Raw genomic sequence first — 8910 nt, 5'->3', positions numbered from 1 at the left:
CAATACACCTCAATAACACCTAAAAATATTATATAATAAAATATCTAAGTTCACCAATCACACATACCCATCTACTCAATCATGTTTCAAGGCATATATGTTCACTTAAAGCACAATAATACATCTCAATACAATATACAAATATATTACAAATCTAAGTTCAACAATCACACATACCCATCTTCTCAATCACCCACTATGTTTACTTAACTGACAGTACCACTCTTTTTTATATGATTTTTAAGGTGTTTTTTAAATGTCTGTTTGTCTTCAACCCTAGTTAGTGCAGGTGGTAAGGAATTCCATGCAGTCATGGCTCTATACATCACAGTCCTTTTCATTGCATTTGTTCTTGGCATCTTTACAGTACATCTTTCCATTGACACATGCCTGGTGGAGTAACTGTGTCTGTTGATTGTGAATTGTATCTCATCACATAGACAAGCAGGTTTTTTGTTCTTATATATATTTCTAAAAAACATTATGATATTTACATTTAGTCTTTGTTCTACCATTAACCATGACAGTTTTTCATGCATGCTTACTATGTTGGCGCGCTGCTTTGTTCTGTGTCATTTGTAGTTTTCCCAGTTTTTCTCTTCCAGCACTTCCCCAGATCCCCGGACAGTAATCCAGATGTGAAAGGATCAGAGCCTGGATAACATGGATCACCGACTCTGGAGTTAGGAATTCATCTTTTAATTAAAGCCAGCCCTCTCCCCATCTTTTTTGTTATGTTATTTATATGCGTTGACCAGTTCAGATGACTGTCCAATGTTATACCTATAGCTTTGCTTCTTCTACCTGTTCAATTTCAGTTCCCCCCATCATTATTTTAAATTTTGGATTAGCAATTAGCATATGGTGTGAACCCATTAAAATACACTTTGTTTTTGCTATGTTTAAAACCATTCTATTCGCTCTAATCCACTCTTCTACTTTTTGTAGCTCTTTATTTAGTGCCACACCCAGATCTTCCACAGAGGAGGATGCCATGTACAGGGTTGTATCATCCGCATATATAGCCACCTTTGCTTGCTCTAAAATTAACGGCAAATCATTTGTATAAATGGTGAATAACAGAGGTCCAAGGCAGCTTCCCTGCGGAATTCCATACTTAACATTTTTCGCTTCAGATAGGCTACCGTTAAAAAATACTCTGTTTTCTACTGTATAAGTAGCTAGTTATCCATGAAACTGACGATGAAGCAAAGCCATAGTCTTTAAGTTTCTCCAGTAGTATTTCATGATCCATGACATCAAATGCTGCACTGAAGTCTAACATCACTGATCCTGCTAATTTCTTTCTATCAATATCTATTAGACAATCATCTACTAGCTGTGTCAAAATTGCGAGGGTGACCCCTCTGCACAAAAAGGGCAGCAAATTAGACCCAGGCAACTACCGCCCTGTTTCTATTCTCACCTCCATCTCGAAAGTCATGGAAAAAATAGTCTACGAACAGGTCGAAAGGAACCTAGCGGAAAAAAATCTAATCTATGAATTCCAATCTGGCTTCAGAACATCCCACTCCACTGACACATGCCTTCTCTATTTGAACGACCACATCAAACAAGAGGTGGACGCGGGCAAATACTGCGGCATGGTCATGCTGGACCTACAAAAGGCCTTCGACACTGTCAATCACTCCATTCTGATTGACAAGCTAAAAGCAATTGGTTTTGATAGTCTATCAGTGAGCTGGATGCAATCCTACCTTGAGGGGAGGGAACAGATGGTGGAGGTAAACGGTACCCTATCCCCCCCCCCTCACAGTGAGCTGTGGTGTTCCACAAGGAAGCATACTAGGACCGCTACTGTTCCTAATTTATGCAAATGACATGTCGTCAGCTTGTGACTGCAACTTGTTCCTGTTTGCGGACGACTCAGCCCTGCTGGTCTCTGACAAGAACAAGTTACAGGTTGAAAAAACCCTCAGCTCGGAACTAGGCAAAATCTGCATATGGCTCGCTGATAACAAACTATCATTACACATGGGCAAAACAGAGTCCATTCTCTTCGGTTCAAATAACAAACTCAGCCAGACCGACGGCTTCTCAGTTACAGTGGGTGACAATATTGTCACAAGGAAAGATGAAATTACCTACCTGGGTTCCATCCTAGAGGCTAATCTCTCCTGTGACAAAATGGCATCCAATGTAATAAAAAAAAAGTCAACCAACGAACTCGATTCTTGTACCGGATCGCCTCTCTGGTAAACAAGAATACCCTGAATACTCTGGCAGGAGCACTCATTCAAGGGTACTACGACTATGCTTGCACCTCATGGTACCAAAGCACCTCAAAGGCGCTAAAAACAAAATTACAAACATCTCAAAACAAACTGGTCAGACTACTGCTTGACCTTACTCCTAGAACCCACCTCACCCCTGCCCACTTTGAAAACCTAGGATGGCTTAGAGTACGACAGAGTACAGCAACTTGCAATGGGCCTGGTCTACAAGATACACTACACGACCAAGGTACCCATGTACATGTCAAAATACTTCCCAAAGGTCAGTGAATACCACGATCACAACACCAGAGGGAGCTCCACAAATCATGTTAAACCCAGATTCGGCTCAAACAAGGGAATAAACATGTTTCGCAATTATGCCACATCAATGTGGAACGCCCTACCCAATACTGTAAAGGAATGTGAATCACTACCCACTTTCAAAACCACTCTCAAGGGACACCTACGGGAGACTGCAATTAGAAACTGGCCCCTGTAAATGTCCTAACCCAACCCCCTCCAATGTACAGTAATTTACCTAGTATGGTTTTGTCAATATTCCAATGTACAATTGTGCTTGTTTGTACAGTGTGTCCCCCCCCCCCCCAATGTACAGTTTTGCTTGTTTATACAGTGTTTCTCCCCCCCCCCCCCAACCACCTATAATGTAAATTACCCAGTATGGTTGTCAATATCCCAATGTACCCAACCCCCCCCCCCACACAACCCCACCCAACCTCCTCCAATGTACAGTTTCTACGTCAAATGTATATACTCCCTTTTCTTGACTCTTTTTGTATCACAAACAGTACTGTATTTGCAAATCTGGTATGTCATAAATGTATAGATGTAGCAGTACTGTCTATCTGTATGTCATGTATGTCATATATGTCCTGATGAATTGAAAATGGGGGACCCTGATGTAAACAAGACGAAAGTCTTTCTCTGGTCTGCATCCCCTTAACAATTGTGTGTATTGAGCTGTACTGTATTGTACCCATTCTGCAATCTGTTAATAAAGTTTTCAATCAATCAATCAATCAGTCGCTGTTGAGTAACCATCCCTATAGGCATGCTGAAAATCAGTATTCAATTCATTGTCATTGAAGTAACTCTGAATTTGTGTAAACACTATTTTCTCCATTATCTTCGCTAACACTGGCAAAATGCTCACAGGGCGACTGTTTGCACCCGACAGGTTGACTTTTGCATTTTTCTGTAAAGGAATGATTTTAGCCTCCTTCCAGACTTTTGGACATATACCATATTTAATGCTTTGATTTATAATATGTGTGACCGTACCTGCTACATGCTTTGCTGAAACCTTCAGTAGTCTACCATCCATGTTATCTAGGCCTGCTGGTTTTTCCTTTTTTATATCTGACAACATTTCCTCCACCATTTTAGTGTCAACAGAACATAGATTAAATGAGCATTTTTTATCTTTCATAATCCTTTCTAATATGTTATCATTATATTTTACATTACTCATACACATATTATTCCTTAGAGTTTCAACCTTACACAAGAAGAAGTCATTGAAATACCGAGCTATATCAACAGACTTTGTTATAAATGCCCCATCAACCTCAATAAAGCTAGGTACATTGTTATTCCCCCTTCCTAGTACAGTGTTAAATGTTTTCCATAACTGTTTACTGTCATTTTTAACTTCAATTATCTTAGCTTGAAAATAGCTTTTCTTTTTCTTTCTATTCCACTTTGTGACACAATTTCTAAGCTTGCGGTAGTTCTGCCAATCAACCAGACATCCAGACTCGCATGCTTTACTTTTTGCTGCATTTCTTTCTGCCATACAATCTTTGAATTCTACATCTAACCAGGGTGCCCTTACTGTTTTCACTGTACACTTAACTATAGGCGCATGTCTGTCTGCTACTTGGATAAACCTCTTCATAAATATACTTAGTGCTTCTTCTGGGTTATCCTCTTTATATACAATACATCATCCCATGATATGTTTTCAATATCTTTGACAAATTCCTCTTCCCTGAAATTCTTATATGATCTTTTATGTATAATCTTAGGTCCAGCTTTTGGTATTTTTGCCTTTCTAGTTAATGCTATAATATTATGATCAGTGCATCCTATATTAGCTGATATAACTTTTGAACATAGCTCTGCACTATTAGTGTACACATGGTCGATGCATGTAGACGATTTTCCAGCCTTGCTTGTTTGCGTTCTAGTTGGTTGGTTGACCAGCTGTACTAGATCACATGCATTCACTATGTCTACTAGTTTTTTCTTTAGTGAGCAGTTGTACAGAAAACCAATCAATATTCAGATCACCTAATAAATACATTTCATTTTTCCCATCAGAAACTTTATCAATCATCTCACATACATTGTTCATATATACAGCGTTTGCATTTGGAGGTCTATAGCAGCATCCTATCAAAATAGTAACATGTAACAGACATCCAACTTCCTGTACTTTATTTCTAATACTATTTATATTTATATGTGCAATTTTTAGCCCTTTATTTGGAATGTTAAGTAATTCAACATCCATATTAAAGTATAAAATTAGATAAAAAATGCATGGTCCTGTGCCTACAAGACCTTATGGTACCTCTTATTCATGTTGTTCACCCTGTGTTGACGCCATCCCTCTTAGGCTGTTGCTTCGTGCAGGGTGTGTGATCAGCTGGTCGTATCTTAGGTACGCAATCTCTCCTCTTTCTCTAGCTGCCCTCATCAGAGGCAGCAGTTATTTTCTTTTTTCCCTCACCTGTGCTGAGAAGTCCTCATTTATGTATATTTTGGTGTCCACAACGTCCAATCCCCACCCACCGGCTTTCCCACCCTCTAACAATGCCAATTGTGTTAGTATGACGGCTGGCCAAGCCGGTAGCAACGCAGAGAGCTGGGCTCGATACCAGCATCTCCTGCATTAGTGTTAGTGTTAGCGCCTTGCCCACTGCGCCACTCAGCCACCTTAATAATAATAATTAACATTTTTTTTTATCCACTTTTTCTCAGATTTTTCTCCCATCCCAATTTTGTCGTTATGCCAATTCCCCCCTCGCCTTCCTGGTCGTTGCTCGCATGTGCCCCCCACTGGTCGGTCTGGGAGTCCTGAATTCTAACAGATGCTTCCTCCGTCACATAGGAGACAACCAGCAACCTCTTTTCACCTGCCAGAGCGGACTCTCATTGGTGAAGTGTAACGCGTGGGAGGTCACACTACCTTCAACATATCCCTTCTTTGCTGTGCAGGCGCCCTGACCGTGACACATATGCTTACCACTTGTATCTATTGCTATGTCCGCCCACTACAATCACGCGAGCTGTCTAACGCCTGTCCCGTCTCCCTTTGCTGTCCCGGAGTGTTGACCGGAGTGTCGGACGTCCCGCGATGAAGGCCGGGAGGATGCGACCCTCTCTGCGTGCCCTCCTGTCTCCGGCGGTCTCGTAGTGGTGATCGGAGTGCTGGACTTCCCGCGACCCTCTCTGCGCCGCCCCCCATCTCCCTGTCTCCGGCTGTCTCGGACGGATTAAGATGGGGAGGACGCGACCCTCTTTGCGTCGCCCCTGTGCCTCAAATAGATTCGCTATCAGCTCTATCTTTAATCTCTCAAAATGTTCAGTTGCTATCGCTATCAGCTCTATCTTTAATTTTTCAAAATGTTCAGTTGCTATTGCATGCACTCATCTGTGTTTCACTACACACATGAGTGCATGCTTACCAACTGTTAGTCTGCAACACTACTATCACCGACATCTAAGAAGGGAGATCCCCCCTTGAATGGCCCTTCTAAGGTTTCTCTCCTCCACACTGCCTGTGGAGCATTTTTTCCCTATTGTTAGGTTTTTGTGAGTTTTTCCTTACCTTCGCGTGGGGTATGTCTGGGAGTGCTTGCATTAATTTATTTATTTGCATTTATTTTAAATTTGTTGGACCTTATGGTGTTCTTGTTTTGTTCTTGACTTATTGTTATGTTTCTTCTTGACTTGTTTAAAGAAGACGTGTCCGGCCCATGGGGACATTAACGTGTGTTGTCGGGCCTTACAAATACATTTGATTTGATTCTGTAGGAGTCGCTGTTTACAACGACCAGGATACCACCCACCGGCTTCCCTCCCGCTGACTCTGCCAATTGAGCCAGTATGACGGCCGGCCAAGCCGGAGGCAACGCTGACAGCCGGATTCGATACCGGTGCCTCTTGCGTTGATGACGAGCGCTTAGACCGCTGCGCCACCCAGCCGCCTAATTATTATTATTATTATAACTTATTGCGTGTGTTCTTCTTCTGAAATGGATTATATATTGCCGTTAGAACAGTTAGATGCTGGCTGCCCAGGCGTACGCATAGAACGCATATTTACAACATCTCCTCTCCTCTCCTCTCCTCTCCTCTCCTCTCCTCTCTTCTCTTCTCTGCTCCTACAAGTTCTGAGCGCATTCGGGGTTTTAGCCACAGGAACCTTTCAGAGAGAGATGACGGGTGACAGATCCAGTATTTCACAAACTTCTGCACGATTGGTTCTTGACAAGCGTCATCAAGACGTTCAGTATTGACAAAGCCTACTTTGCTGGAACGATTTATAAGTACAAGTATAAGTCTTTATTTGTCATCAGATTAACACACACACACATGCGATGAGCGACCCACAGGAACACACACACACATGTACTGAGTCGCGAGTCGTGAGATGTGTGTTTGTGATTCATTTTGAGATCAGTCGCAAATCGCTTCCTGTTGAATATATCAGACAGGGATCAGATGCCGAACCACGGCTGTTTTACACACGCCTCGTTTGCCTTATAAGGAGATGCCGTCATCGGCGTGTCTGTATGCAAATGATTTTAGTGCGAACGAGCATTTTAATTTACGAATGAGTGGGATTCATCATGCAACAGATCTGGGTAAGAACCGATTTCGACATTAAGAACGGCTTGATGAATGTGGCGGTGGCTTTTCTTATTGTTCTCTTAACAGACAGGTAAGCAAGAATATAAGAAAAATAATAAGAGAGTATTGTTGAATGAGGCCCATTGTCTCTACTGATCCCTTTCTGTCAAGACTCGCTCTGAGGGGGAGGAGCTCTTGCAGAGCAATCGCTATAGGAGATCTGCTTGCCTCAAAACCTATAGTTTCCCGTAAACACGGGTAATTACATATATTATGATCGCCGATGGGATCATTGGAATTATTCTTTTTGGAGTACCTTCTGGCTAAGGTAAGGTACATTCTATGTCTATTTTACCGAACCTGAAACATGTTTCTGTAACGATCAGTGTCTTATTTTACCGGACCTAAAACAAGCTTTTTCTAACGATAGCATTTTAGGGGTAAGACTACCCCTAAATATATATATATAATATACCATATGTACATGGTATATACCAGGGGTGGGCAATTAATTTTTACAAGGGGCCACATAAGAAACCTGAACTGTGTTGGAGGGCCAAACCAATGATAACGAACTTAATTCTGCTCAATATTCATTATCTCCCATTGTATATTTTGATTAGCTGCTACTGGTAATCAGAAGAATAAACATAGAAATATAGAAGTAATAAACAGTAAAAACTAAAACAATCATTACATCAGTGTTCCATTTTAATTTCAACTTGTTAATCTTCACAAACACCGGAGATGTTAAAAGACAAGATCAACTTTATACAAAAAGCAATACATGCTTTAGATTTTTTTCAGTTATGTGTACTTGTATGAGTAACTAGGAGGGATATGAGGACTATGTATTTAAGCATTACATCACGCGCAGGAGTGGTTTCTTGTTCACAAATCACGACTGCAAGTGGTGTAATGCTTTTATACAACTGCCACATTCATCCAACCTTATTGCTATACAATAAACACACATTAATCGAAGATGTATTGAAAAAACCATCCGCCAGAAAAAGTAGTTCCCACAACAACAAAAAAGACAAGTTGCCTCCATGTGGAAGCAGCTCGGAAGTGCATCCAACCAACTAACACATCCAACTGTGTGTTATTGGAATGATTGAGAGAAGTTACCTCCATGTGGAAGCAGCTCGGAAGTGCATCCAACCAACTAACACATCCAACTGTGTGTTATTGGAATGATTGAGAGAAGTTGCCTCCATGTGGAAGCAGCTCGGAAGTGCATCCAACGGATCCAACAAACTAACACATCCAACTGTGTGTTATTGGAATGATTGATTGAACATTTTATTACCAGATGCAGAATGGGTACAATACAGTACGGCTCAATACACACAATTGTTAAGGGGATGCAGACCTACTTTCTATATAACTTCATTCTTAGATGCTTCTATAGAAAGTAGGTAAAACAAATTAAAAGGTTTTCTTTGCCCTATAGGGAAAAAAAAGTTTTCGCCCTATTTTTTTAAACCTACTTTAGAGGGCCTAAACTTAACCAGTTGGAAACCAGGCGTACAGTAATAAAATTAGCAATCAACCAATCAATCAATTCAATAGGCCATGCTCACTTAAAACATCGCAACACCCAGCTCTCTCTCAGTCTGACTCTCCTCCGCCGTTGCAGACAGGAGTGTGTGTGTGTGTGTGTGTGTGTGTGTGTGTGAGTGTGTGTGTGTGTGTGTGTGCGTGTGTGTGTGCCAGACAGTGTGAGAGTGAGCTCTGCAGTCAGGGGGAAGGAAGAAATTTAAAATAAAATTGCAAATAATCAATCAAT

The sequence above is a fragment of the Notolepis coatsorum genome, assembly GCF_963971535.1.
Source record: "Notolepis coatsorum genome assembly, chromosome: 17".
Taxonomy (NCBI): Eukaryota; Metazoa; Chordata; class Actinopteri; order Aulopiformes; family Paralepididae; genus Notolepis; species Notolepis coatsorum.
This window is presented reverse-complemented; position numbering follows the sequence as displayed.